Here is a 14,885-nt window from a genome sequence, read left to right on the forward strand (position 1 = left end):
CAAGAACGCATCGAGTGCTCGAGGATGAATTTAGAGATGTGCCAAGAAGATGAGTCAAAGTTTTTCAAAAGACTGATTACACAGGATGAAACCTGGGTCCATTACTATGATTCAGAGACCAAAGCCCAGTGAATGCAGTGGAAGCACTTGGACTCACCCCCTCCAAAGAAGGCAAGGGTGCAGCCCTCCGCTGGCAAGGTCATCCTCACAGTCTTCTGGGACCAGGACGGAGTAGTGATGACAGATTTCCTGGCAAAGGGTACCACAATTACAGGAGCCTATTATGCTTCACTTTTGAGGAAATTAAGGGAAGCTATCAAAATCAAGAGGCGGGGCAAGATCAGCAAAGGTACCCTCCTCCTGCAGAACAACGCTCCGGTCCTCAACTTGCATGTCGGCAGATCAGAAGCATGGGCATGTGGGTATGAAATCCTCCCTACTCTCCTGAACTTGCACCCTCTGACTTTCACCTCTTCCCAGCCATGAAGTTGTTTTTGAAAGGAAAGCGTTTCCCAGATGATGCAGCCTTGATTTCTGAAGTCACGTCGTGGTTGGAGGACCAACCTGGAGTGTTCTACAAAAATGGTCTCCAGAGCTGCATCAAACGATGAGAGAAATGCATAACTCTGGGTGGTTCCTATGTAGAGAAAGACTAATAACTGTGCCAAGTTTCTTTGTTCTACAGCTATGGGAAGTGGGTCAGGGGCATTACTTATTGCACGCCCCTCGTAGAAAAGTTCAGTCAGTCCTCGGAAGTAAGAGTATTCTGTTCTAAAACAGTTTATCTGTTTATTCTATATTTTCCATGCTTTTAGTTTCTGACTCGTTTTCAACTTCATATTTGGCGTCCGTGTGCCTTTCTGGCTGAATAAATAAAAATAAGAAAACTAAAGAGTTCTTCATGAAAATTTGGCAAATTGGATCAACACAACATGAGGATGGACCTTTTACTTTTACTGTTGCGGGGGAAAAAAGACCAGCAAAACTTAAGAACTTAAGAACTCTTTCTCTGACGAGGGATTTTGGAATCCTAAATTAATTAGAAAAAAAGAAAAGAAAATTCTTTTTCGTATCTAAAAGCGAGTTCTAAAACGGTTTATCTGTTTATTATATATATATATATATATATATATATATATATATATATATATATATATATATATATATATATAGTAAGTTATGAAAATATATATATGGCAATTAAGCTACACAGAATATTCTACATTTCATTCTTGTGAGAATTCGTCAGGCTTATGCATAAGCCTGACGAATTCTCACAAGAATGAAATGCAGAATATTCTGTGTAGCTTAATTGCCATATACATTTTCATAACTTACTACCTAGATCTACCTATGCATTGAGCACTGTTAAAGTAAATACTGAAAAATTTATGCATAAAATTATATCTTCGCATATTAATTTATGTGATTAAAAAATGAAGTAATCATATATCTGTGTGTGTGTGTGTGTGTGTATGTGTGTGTGTGCGAGAGTGTGTGTGCGTGTGTGTGTGCTTCATGGTAAAAAACTGATGATCCCTGAAATAACATTAGGACTATTGTAAATTCATGAAAGCAAATTGATTTACTGATTGCAGGAAATTAATTTACTTACTGACAATATATATATATATTTTTTTTATATATAGTTTTAAAGGTTAAAAACTCCCAAGACTATATATATATATTTATTTATTCAGTCTAGGTTAATAGAATTAAGAGGTAAAATATCTAATGAATTTAATGAGGTTTATACAAGAGTACATAATACAACGGTAGAGCAAGATATAGATTTTATTTATTTTTACATAAACATTTAGGTAAAAACAACATCACCTGATGATGCTTCTAGTTAGTTATAACTTGTTTACTGAAACATGCTCATGAATGTGTAGCAATACCTAAATGTTTATGTAAAAATAAATAAAAAGTATATATATATATATATATATATATATATATATATATATTAGTGATTGGACGATCCCAACATTTTTCTCCGATTCCCGCTTCTGTACTAAATTTCCGATTCTGATACAATTACCGATTCCAATTCTTTATAAATCTTTAAACTTTTAATTATAAAGTTGTTATTTTTTTTTTTTTTTTACTGGTTACTGTATAAACATTAATTGTGCGTAAATTTTCTCAAACATAAAAATACACTTGTGTGTGTGGGGGGGGGACGATCTATAGATTTTAGCTTTATTGGTTGTTTTAAATCAATAAATATTTACTATTTTATTATTATTACCAGCAGTGGGAGATTTTCTTTTAAACAAAAATCAAATAAAAAAAGAAAGTTAAAGGAATCGTTTTTGGCATCAGAAGATATGCACAAATTTTTCCGATTCCAATTCTGATTATGATCCAAAAAAATGGCTGATTTTTCCGATTCCTGATTCTGATTAATCGTCCCAGTTCTTGATGAGCCATACCCTTAAGTAGTCCAATTTACCAAATTTCCACTACTTACGATTACTACGATATTTTCACCTTTATCCTCGAGTGGCCTCCGGGCCTTGATAAGTGGTGACTTGGATAAATATAAAATCGATCTTGTGTATTGTGCGTGTGAAACAGTCTTTTCGAAACTATTCTATTAATTTTTGGTCTACATTTTTGGACATTTGGAACAAATTCGATTTAGGTTTTAGCTAGAAAAAATAGTTGCTAAGAGGTCAAAAGTGAAACATTGGAACTTGGCAGGCATAAGTTGACTTAATTTGCATCCACCACACATGCAGCAAATACTACTAGAGAGCTAAATGTTTTGGTTTTGATTCTGGCTGATGGCACCCAAGTTATACTTTCTTTTAACTTTTAAAATCATTATTATATAATGAGTATAATATATGAACAGAGAATTGGTTCTACAACAATGAATACGAAATCTACATAAATTAAAATATATTTAAACATCAGGTGGTTTTCTAGTTAAACATATGAATATATACTTGTGCATGATTACAGAATATAAAGTACATTGAACTACACCTGCCAAGTTCCAATTTTTCAATTTTGACCTCTAACATTTATTTATCTTTTTTTTTTTACATAGGAGTCACCACTTATCAAGGCCTGGAGGCCACTCGAGGATAAGGGTTATAGAGTGTACAGTAGTCAATGGGATAATATTTTAGTAACCGTTAGTATTGGAAATAAGGTAAATTGGATTATTTAAGGGGGACGGTTCATCAAGAATTTGTTCATGTTCGACTTGAAGACAAACAAGTTGTAGTAAGCTGGGAAGCAGACAACTGGAAGAGAGTTCCACAGGCGTGCAGTTCTAAGAAATAAGCTTTATTCATGGAATTTACGTTTTGATAAAGAGTGGGGAAAATTATTGACAGTTGTTTCAGCTAGATGGGTGTTTTTTATGAGATTGGCGAGGGGGGACCAGAGATTGGAGCTTAGACGAGCACTTGTCATGGAAATAACGATAAAATAAAGACAGGCTCGCAACATCTCTTCTGTGGGAAAGAATCTATTTTGAACTTTGTCAAGGTAGGATAAGTTGCTTCTAGCAGCTCTGGCTAAAACAAAATCGATTTTGTTCCACAGATCCAAATGCCCTATATATCAGGTTTCAAGTCTGTAGACCAAAAATTGACAGAGTAGTTTGGTAGAGATTGTTCCACAGATAGAAACAGAGATTTACTCTAAATGCAGCTCCAAATGCTATGCACCTATGCACAATGTAGAAAATATGCATAAATAGAACTATGCGTAATAGTTAAATGAAATTAATTATCCAATAAGAAAAGAGAAAAAAACGACCAGTGAATTAATAAAAGTTCGTTTTTAATCGGATATGCAAATTCGTTATCCTTTCTGAAATACTGGTATAAAATTAGCTTCCTATAGATCCATTTTGAAAAATAATGAATTTTCTTTCTTTATATTCTTATATATTTTTCAGTTATTTTATGCACCTGATCGATGATTGCTCACAGTGACCCCAGATGGAATCAAAGGAAAAATTTAATGGTATTTTTAGATTCTGTAAAAAATTGAATTCTTATTACAACTTTTTTAAATTTTTTAACATATCAATTCTTATAGCGGACAGAGAAACAAGCATTTAATTTCATACATAAATAGAAGATGACTGCCAAAAATATTCTTTCATGAAAATATTCTCCAAATTCGACATACGGATTCGCCTGAAGAAAGTTGAAGGTTACATCGGCCGAAACGTTGTTAATAGAACAACCAAGATTAAAACAGCAGTTCAAATAATCCAAAATTACCAATCTTCATCTCAAATCAGATATGAGCACGGGCGGGCCACCGAGATATAGCCGTAATATGAGTCATATTTCCAACATCCGCAAATTCTCAACCCATTGTTTCTTCACTTACCTCTTCCCTCCTTCCGCAAAGGTCGGATTGTCACACGGTCACAATTGTCTGAAAAGGTCAACTAATCAACATTCACGCTTTACCAATTTCTCTGCTCTTCTCACACATCTGAACTTTTCCTCCTCCTTCCTAAGTACTAACTCTAATCTCTCTCGTTTCTCCTTTCACCATGACTCTATTCCAACCCTCACCCTAATCCTAACCCCACCACTTTCAATACATTTAACCGTCTTCATTTCCTTTTCCACCTGACAATCACATCTCGTCTGGTGGGAGGTGAGGTGGTCAAGTGGTTAACGGCACGGACTGAGGACCTGGGTGTTCCAAGTTCAAATCCAGCTCATTCTACAAAAAGTCACTTCCACTTAAAATGTTGGCAACTTTTACGTGGTGTCTCCCACAATCCCCGATGTGTCTTTCTAGAAAGAATTCTGATTAGTAAAATATCGGGGAAACCAATGCCAACAAGAGAATCTTCGGATTCATATGATATGATGCTGATGATCTCTTCTGCTTAAAAGTGACCAAAAAATGTTGTATTTATCACCATCATTATCAGTTTAGTGTCTATTTTACACACTAGCATGTGTTGGACAGCTTTACAAAATAGATTTCCAAACTAAACTATCTCTGGTCAGGTCTTTATTTATCCCTCTTTATCTCGCATCTATTTTTATCATTTCTTCACATTTTCTTTGGCCTTCTCCTGCTAACAAATCTTGTTACCACCATTGTTATACATCTGCCAACCCACAAACTCTCATCCATTATTTCTCCTGTTCTCTACACATTTCCCTTTACAGTCCTACTGGGGAATGCTGATGATTTCATTTGTTCAGTTGTCATCGTGATGCTGATCATCATTTATTCTTTCAATGTGACCATACCATCAAAGTGTCCTGTTCAGTATACATTTCTTTATACTGTCCATATTTAATCTTCCTCTGAGGTCATCAGAACCAAGCTTTTCTTTAAGCTTCACATTACACATCCATCATATCATTTCTCTCCATGCAATGCATGTCTACAATCCTCACTGAGCAGGTTTCATTTGTATACATCATCATACTGCATACACATGCCTGATAGAATCTTTCCTTCGTTGCCAGTGGTAATGCTCTGCTGATTAGTAATGGCAGAATTTCCTTGAACTTACTCAATCCACTTTTAATTCTTGCAACCACACAAGCACCTGCTCTACACTTCTCTATCTTCGTCGCTATCCAGATATACTTTCTCCATATCTGAATTCTCATCCATCATTTTAGAAGTTTTAAAAGAATGATGTTATGCACATATGTTTATTGTATTATTTATTTATTATGCACATATATTGTTTAACAATATTTTCTTAAGCATGTTAGCTAGAAATCGGAATTCAATTTTCAAAAGGTCTTCTTGAAATGGGGCAGATGTTGGATCATCGTTCTTTTTTGTAGTGTTGCTGTGTCAATATGCATCATACTGGCTTTGTTTGATACAAAGGAAAGTGTCATTAAGTTTTGTCAAAAAGGACAAATTTTTTTTCTGTACAATTTAACCTTTATCTTAATGACCATAGAATTTACTTTCCAATTTATTCTTTTTAAATATAACTTTATAACTTATATAGCTTTATTTTTTAAATATAACTTTACCATAGCTTGTAGATTACATACATAATGTTTGAAGTTTATGTGAAAGTAATATCGTACATGAACTCTTGAAAAAATCGAATTAGTTTAGTGCAAATATGTGATGAAAATCGAATTTGGAAGAAAATTATGACTTCTACACTATTTCAAAAATTGTGTTCCATTTAAGGAAAAAAATAGTACAGGGTGGAACGATAAAATTATCGCGCTAGAAAAGACAACATGATTCCATTTCCGTTTGATGAATATCAGTTTTCTTTTTTTGTCGCAAACCATCTACTACTTGGCCAGTTATATACAAATCCAAACAGCAATAGAAGCCTTCTATCATGTCTGAAAATAACATAATGCTCAACAAGCGAGATCGGAGATGTGTCGCTGTACAATTCTCTACCGATTCAAGTTATAATAACAGGACCTTTGCCAGTACCCCCGAAATGCATCCCTGGATTGCCACGAATAACAGGGACGTCTCCACAGTTATGGTCTTTGATGTGATTTCAAGTGAGGGCCACATCATGTCACCTCACATCTATGAAATTGGTTTGAAAGTCAACGCAATAGTGTACCTGGATGTGCTGAAGAGTATAGTGATTCCCTGGTGCAGGCAGACCGTAGGTGTGGCAGTAGGACTCTGCACCGGCTCACAAATCCAAAGCGATCCAGGCTTGGCTTCAGAAGGAGTGCTATGACTTTGTACTCTTCTGTTCGCTCAAAGTTCTGTAGTGGACTGGTAGATATATTATATATCTCCCCCACTCATACAAAATAGGTAAAATGAATTGAATTGAGAAAGGAACGAACAACGCATTTTTTGAAATAAACGAACTAGAATTTATTTCGTGAAGAAACAAATAAAAGAAATGGTACAGCATGAGTTTAGTTTGGCACATGTCTCTTGCTGTTAACTGGTGAGAAGGAAAGTCTATTGTTGTAGAGAGAGAGAGGGAGAGAAAGAAAGTCAATCCAGGCTATGGAGAGAGAAAGTGTGTAAGGTGTACGTACTGTCTGTTGGCTCTTGCCCCACACATAGTAGCAGGGGACGTGTAGTGCGCGGGCACGCACCCCGAAGAGAGCGGTTGGTCCGTCGACCGCTCAGGTCGGTAGCTGAATCGAAAAGGAGAAAAAAGCTCAGGTCTCTGGCTTTTGTAGTTGTTTCCAGTGGTCATTTGCGCATGTGTGAATTTCCTTTAAAAGGAAGTGATGTTGCCCATGTGTGCGTATGTGTGCGCGTATGTGTGCGTACATGTGTGTATGTTAGCGTGTGTGTGTATGCACATGAATGTGAGTGTATGTACATGAATGTGAATATATGTACGTGCGTGTATGTGCGAGCGTATGTTTGTGTGCGCGTATGTGTATGACAAGAAAAGTGGCTTGAGAAGTGAACGTGTATTTTGTGTGAGACTAGAACAGGCTTGCACAATAGTTCTTTTGATCATTCCGTAGAATTGTCTCTTTGACAGCTAGTTCCTCTCCACTTAGTTTGGTGAAATTTTCTTCCTTAATCATTCACACCACAAGCGATTCTCCATTGCAATCCAGCCACTTAGCCATCCAGAATTTCGACCTCGTGTTTAGACCATAAACCAATTTGTCCATTCCTAGAAGAAATGTACTGTAGTTATGTTCCAATACAGGAATATTTTGGATTTTTATGTCTTTCCTGACATTTCTTCTTTAGTGTGTTCATAGTCTAGACACATCATCAGGATAAGCATAACCATCACTTGGTTAGCTTCTCAAAACTTTCAGATTTCCAACTGGTTTTAAGTCCATCTTTATGTCTTTATTAATGGAGACAAAGTTTACACTTCCATAGCACCTGAACACAAATCTTCAACTAACGAAAATGTCGCAAATCTTCAAACAAAACAAGCGGGAATTTTCCAAACCAATCAGTGAGTACAATTCAGTCACGTGATACAACAATCATCATCATGCTAGGAAACTACTCATCATCAGAAATAGATAAATAAATAAAATGTCCAAAATGGTTTGGGATGGAAGTGATATTATGTCAAAAAGTGTTTTGTCTGAACAACGCATCAATCGCTCCTGAATGAAAACATGCCAATGCAAAAAAAAAAAAAAAAGATTGTAATTATGTAACTGTTACAATCTAAATACTATGCAATTAATTTTAGATGTGTTGCAGTACCCATGATACGGATGAGAATGAACTCTTCCATTTACTATAAAAACCAGTAGAATATGTCTTTCAGCATAATGCACAAGTATGGCACATTCCTTAGTTATTATATTTGCTTTTCTGTTCAATATATTTTGTTTTCACTTGTGTCTTTCTCCCATACTTTTACTAGTCCACAAGATGATAGTTCCATTCTATGCAGGTGACCCCCACCCCCGCCTCTAAAAAATAAATAAATAAATAATGTTACTCCTAGAATCGTCAATAAAATTCACAATTCTTTCTGTAATCCAACCATATGATAAATTCCTGGCATAAATCTCATACATAAATGCTACGAAGACAAAGCTGCTTTCCATCAACAATTACAAAGAACTTTTCCAGTCACCGATTTCCAAGGACAGTAACACTTTAGCAGAGAATTCATCATTCAAACTTTTCGGCTTAACATTCACAGGTAACATGAATTGGAACAAGTGCATAGAAGACATTGCCAAGGCTGCTGCAAAGAGGGTGGTCTCCCTCTATAGTGCTAGGAAACTACTCAGCTGACAATATCCTATATGTCTACAAAGCCTCCATTTGCCCATGCATGGAATATTGTTGCCACATATGGGCCAATGCATCAACCACGTCTCTATTGGACATGCCCCAAAAAAGAGCTTCCACATTTTCAATCAATACCTGTGTTTGTTTTACAAGTATTTTAATGAACTGTGCAGTGAAACTCGTAGCACTTGTGTCCCCTCAACATACATGATCCTGATTAACTGAATAAGTAGCCAAACCTCATCTATTCACTGTAGAGGTTCCCAGATGCTGAAAAGCCTTCTTTTCTGAAGTTTCTTTCCTTGAACTGCTATACTTTGGAATTCTCTCCCAGTATCTTGCTTTCTCGACTACTAATGCAGAAATTTAAGTGTAATGTGAACAGACATCTCGCTGTTCTACTCCCTACTTAGCGACCATGCTTACAGGAACACTCTAACTCACAGTAGATTCTTACGTTTCAATGGCAATTTGCTTTCTTTAGGGTGAATACAAATAAGAAACAAGTGAAGCATGCATGGTCCCCGTGAGTGCACACTGAATGAGGCATAAAAAAATGACCAAGTCCATCATTTGCTCCCTTCCCCATTTATCTCCAAAAGTTCCCAAGGCCTTAACATATTTAAATTTGAGTTCAGCACCATGCAAAACTGTTAAATAGACATACACAGAAAATTTTGGAAAAATATGGTAAAATAGTCCCAAAAATGGAGTGTTTATTAATCCCTACGGCACACCCAAGAGTTATCGCGAAGTCTAGAAAAACAAAATTATACAGAAATCAATTATTTATAACTTTTCAGAAAGTTTTATATAAATCCAAAGCATCATTTTTTTTTTTTTAATAAGCACAAAGGTGTCAATTTTAGCCACTTAAACTCGAAAGGCACCCCTGGGGGGGGGGAGCAACTGGGGTTTCCCCGGAAAATCCGTTCTGTTAATTTTTAATTCTTATAATGTTTAATGTTTGTGCAAAATTTCCAAAAATTCCAAGGCGCAGTTATTGAGAAAAGTAGGGACAGACGAACGGACAAACAGATAAACAGACAAGGGTGGATTTACAGGTTCACCCTCCTTTTGTCAGGGAACCAACAACAGCAACAAAAAGATATGCAGACATTCATAATAGACCTCCCCTTCATATTTCTCTTCGTCTGTCTGTCCATTCTGCTTTTTCTTGAAAGCTACTAAGCTGATCTGGCTGAAATTTTGTATAACAAGGTGAAGCAAACTAAGTATTATGGTATTCATCCGATGCATACTTAGGGATTCATAGGAATTAGTATTTAAGTTCCACTTCTTGGAAACTACTGAGCCAATCTGGCTGAAATTTTGTATGGACCTTTATTATCATGTGTGACTAACTAATTATTTATTATGGTATCTATTTGATGCATACTTATAGATCATTAGGGATTAGAATTTAATGCAAAAATGAGCACAAATTTAACTATATTCAATCATCAATTTGGCATGAGCCACTCACTCCAAGTCAACGGGTTATAACTTTTACCTATTTTTTAACAGACTAAAAAATGTAGTATGTCTATAAACTAGTAGCAACTCATAAATTCTGTCAAAAGAAGGGATCATCATAAGTTTCTGGGTGGATTTGCTCTCTGGCCTTTTTGGATCTGGAAAAGCCAGCATGCTTCTACTGGGAACTCTGTCTCTTGGTCTCTGGATCATATCAGTAGATCCAGCTTTCATTCCGAGTCATGAGAACCTCAAGAACTGCAGGATCTGAATTGATCAGTTAGACTATTATGATAACGTCTTTCTTTCTGATCTTCTCTAAGCACCCTTGGGACAAACTTTGCGCAGATCTTCTGAATCTTCAGTTCCTTGTGAATAAGTGCATGCATTATTCTCACACTGACATCAAACTGTTCACGGATTGTCTCTTTAGATCCTTATCTATGAAATTCTTTATTTAGCCAATCAACTCTGGTGTTCTGACTTCCTTACTCCTCCTACACCTCATCATTTCTCAGACTCCCTGCCTACCTTGAATCTCTTATGCCACTCAAAAACTGATGTTCGATTCATGCAAGATGGTCCAAAAGAAGTCTGAAGCATTCCATACGCTTCTGTGGCATTTTTTCCAAGTTTAAAACAAAATTTTATTGGATATCATTCTTCTAAAGTGTCCTCATGTCTAGATCGCATTTTTGAAATTAATCAGCTGTGACAATCAGGCTTTAGTAGGGTGTATTCGAATTCTTGCTGTAGCTGTTCATTTGAACCTAAGATCATAAAAATTGGTCAGTAATCTCGTAAGATGTATAGCAATAACATACTGAATTTTCAAGAGTCTATGACAATTTAAAATGCCTGTATAAAAAAATCTGGAACCTTATTTAAGGCACCTTGTATCACTATACACAATAATTCATTAGTACAAATTGCTATATAAAATTCAGAAACAAAAATCTGTTTAAATTAGTGTTGGGACAATTAATCAGAAATCAGAAAAATTGCAACTTTTTGGGGTATCAGATTCGGAAAAATTTGTGTATATTTTCTGATGCCAAAAACGATTCCATTAATTATTCTATTTTATATGATTTTGTTTAAAACAAAATCTTCTACTGTTGAGAGTAATAATAAAATATTAAATATTTATTAATTTTAAACTACCAGTAAAACTAAAATCGACAGATCAACCCACCCCACAAGTTTGTCTTTACATTTGAGAAAATATATGCACATTTAATGTGTTTTTATGGTAATTGTGAAAAAATAACTATTTTATAGTTAAATATTTAGAGATTTACAAAGAATTGGAATCAGTAATTGTATTGGAATCGGGAAAAATATGTGAATCGTCCCATCACTAGTTTAAATATAATTTTTAAAAAATAATTTACTGATTTAAATTGATATAAACGAAACGGAATGAAATGTTAAAAAAAAATATTTTTAAAATGTTTATTGCTTTTAATTTTTAATGATTTCCATTTAAATTATTTATTGGAGCCTAACAATCTTGTGTTTCAACCTTGTGTCACACACATAGAAAATCAAGTTGCCTGTAATCGTTACAAAAACAGCAAAGTTCACAAATTGTATTCATACATTAGTAGCTACATATTCTTCTCATATGTGCTCCTGCGGTGATCCTTCCAGACTTACTGTGTGCTGTCCTGAAGTCAAAGCTCCTTATTTATACTTTCAAAAGGACCAAGTCAAGATAAAGCTGATGGAAGACAAAGGAGGTTAATTCAACCTGATCTTCGTTCCAAATTACTAAAAGTGGACCAAAGAGAGATTAATAATCACTGTTTTATCATATTTTGTAAGCCCATTTCATCATTTATGTTCATGCTTCCACACTGACTGTCATCTGATCTCTCCCACTGTCTCTTTGAGCCTTGTGAAATCACATCTATTTCTATTGATTCCCACAATCTATCTGGTACTACCAGATCAGGCTGTCTGAAGATACTGGCTTACTGACCTAAAATGCATGAAACATTGATGTTATTTTTTCCTTTCCCTAGCAAAACTCAATCATGTTCTCCAAAGTTAAAAACAATTTTGCAAACCAAATACTATGAATATTTGAAAATGTAAAGAACTTGAAGCATAAAATTTTTTAATTTCAGCTGTAACCAGATGGGGGATGGAGGACATAATTAGTGTAACCCTAACCCGTCTCCACTCCTTAAGTCCCCATGGTTACTCTTATCTTCGTCTAGTGATGGACCCTTTAAAATATAACCAGACACTCGTTGGTTGGCCGTTCATTGTCAGACACTGTGGTTGAGTTCTTCTTTGTAAGTTGCTGGTATATTGCTTCTCTCAGCTGTAGGTGTCAGGTTCAGGGTAGATCTGAAATCAACTGGGTTACTCTCCTCAATCAATAATAACTCAGAGATCCTTCTATATAAAAGCAAAATGTGTGTTTGTATGTGTGTGCATTTTTGGTGTATGTCTGGCAAAGGCTTTTGGAGGTTCTTGGGTTGGTCACTCATTCTTATAACTTTTTCTATGCTACCAAGATGATAATATCTAAGATTTACAAAACAAGTTGGCGTGTATCTTTAATTTGGGTAACTTTTATGTGCAATTTTGGTAACTTTTATGGACAATTTTCACCATATCTTTGGCTTTTCAGTATAAAAAAACCGAAACTGTGAAAACGAATTTGTGTTCTTGGCCCTAATAAGGTCTGATCAATGCTGGGAAAAGAACCCATCATATCAGACAATTGCTATTCATTTGGCGGGGGAAACAAACAAATACGCAGAAACTGGCTTGCAGCGCCAAACTTAAGTCGCGTGCTGTTTGACCTTATTAAATTCCTGCATCTGTCAATTTCACTTTATAAACGTTAAATTAAGACAGTTTTCACTTCCTCTCCCATCGTGGCCGAGCGAGTTAGATGTCAGGGTTTCTTTTTCCTTTCTTTTCCACCTTTGTGTCAAGGCTTCGGGTTCGAGCCTACCTTCCTACCAAAACTTTTTTTATTTATTTATTTTTTTTTTTTTTTTACACCTCCAAACACCCGGCCAACGTTTTTTTTTTATTTTGATCTCCCCCCTCCCCCCTCAACACACACACACACACCTCCAAACACCCGGGCAACACCGAGCACCCTTGCTAGTTTCTTATAAAGGAGTATAATTATTCATAAGATATTTCCAGATACAATCATGCAAGGAAAAAGATAGATTATTCGGGTTATAGATTCAGGATTTTCGGCTTAAAACAAAATTCAATTGTGCTTGGGGATTTCGAACTAACTTTCAGGTTCTCCGAATTCATACAGCATGGATCTATATCTTGGATCAGTAAGTAAGACAGGGCATATCTTCTCCCTTTACTGGTCGAGGTGAAAAGACTTATTTGCTAAAACAATTGTTTTTATAAATTTGTGGTTTCTTCTCTGATCTTTCTTTCTTCCTCTTTCTCTTAAACTTTATTTTCTCTTTGTTCTAAAGAAATTTTATTGTCAAACTACGCCAAAGGTCTGTCATCCTGCAAAATAAACATGACAATCTTTGTCCACCAAAAACTTTTGACAGACGCATCAGACCATGACAAAATTGATATAGTTAGCAAACAAAAAATCTGTAAAAATTGGCCCAAAAGATTAATTCTGTCTTGGTTCTGAGGAAGAAACTACTGAAGTAGAAAGCTCTTTTACATCTAGGGATCTCTACTGTGTGGGGGTGGGATTTAGCTGCCTTTCGGGTTTGTCGAGGGTGTTTACGTCATTGGGGCACAAGTGCTTGCAGTTCTTCTGAAAGGTAAAAAAAATATCGGATACGAATTATTAAACACTACACATTTAGCCCATTAAAAATCAGCAAAAGTTATAGCCTATTGATTTAGAATGAGTACTTTATGCCAAACTTCTAGAGTTAATGTGGTGACTAATCCCTATTAATCTCTAACTGTGCATTGAATGGTGACCATAATACCTTGTTCACTGCACCTTATCATAAAGGTCCTTACAAAATTCAGCCAGTAGTTTCTGAGAAAAAGTGGAACTTAAATATTAATCCCTATTAATCCTTAACTGTGGATTGAACGGATACCATAATTACTTAGTTCGCTGCATCTTATCATTACAAAAGTTCAGACAAAATTTCAGCCAGATTGGCCCAGTAGTTTATGAGATAAAGTTGAATGGACAGACAGACAAATTAAGAGAAATATAATATAGAAAATATTGAGTGCAGTTTTCTGAAATTAATTTGTTTTTGCTTTTTATTTCTTCCAATAGCATTTATTTAAATAATATATTTTTTTCATAACAAGCAAATAACATTTTAAAATATTTCTCTTAATGGATAGTCAATTTGAAAATACGTTTTTTTTTTCACATTAAGGAAAACATGAACTTTAAATTTAAATGATGCCATATAGAATGCCAGGCTTTCAGATGTTGTCTTGATTAGGGCAATGAATTTAAACTTTTTTTTTTTGCATACAAAAAAAAGTTTCACAATTTTTTAGATAAGAATTTATAATTTTAAGTATTCAAACTACTATTCTTATCTTGGTTGTTATTCTCACATTTTGGTCGATGTAACCTCCAACCTTCCTCAAATGCAACTTTTCAAACTCAAGAATCTTATGCTGAACTCTGGAACCCATATATATATATATATATATATATATATAACAATTGTTGATTTTTAAGACTTATCATTTTTTAAATATGTTTAAAATAC

Source organism: Euprymna scolopes, chromosome 14 (assembly GCF_053919585.1).
Source record: "Euprymna scolopes isolate OS-2025 chromosome 14, ASM5391958v1, whole genome shotgun sequence".
In the NCBI taxonomy this organism is placed as follows: Eukaryota; Metazoa; Mollusca; class Cephalopoda; order Sepiida; family Sepiolidae; genus Euprymna; species Euprymna scolopes.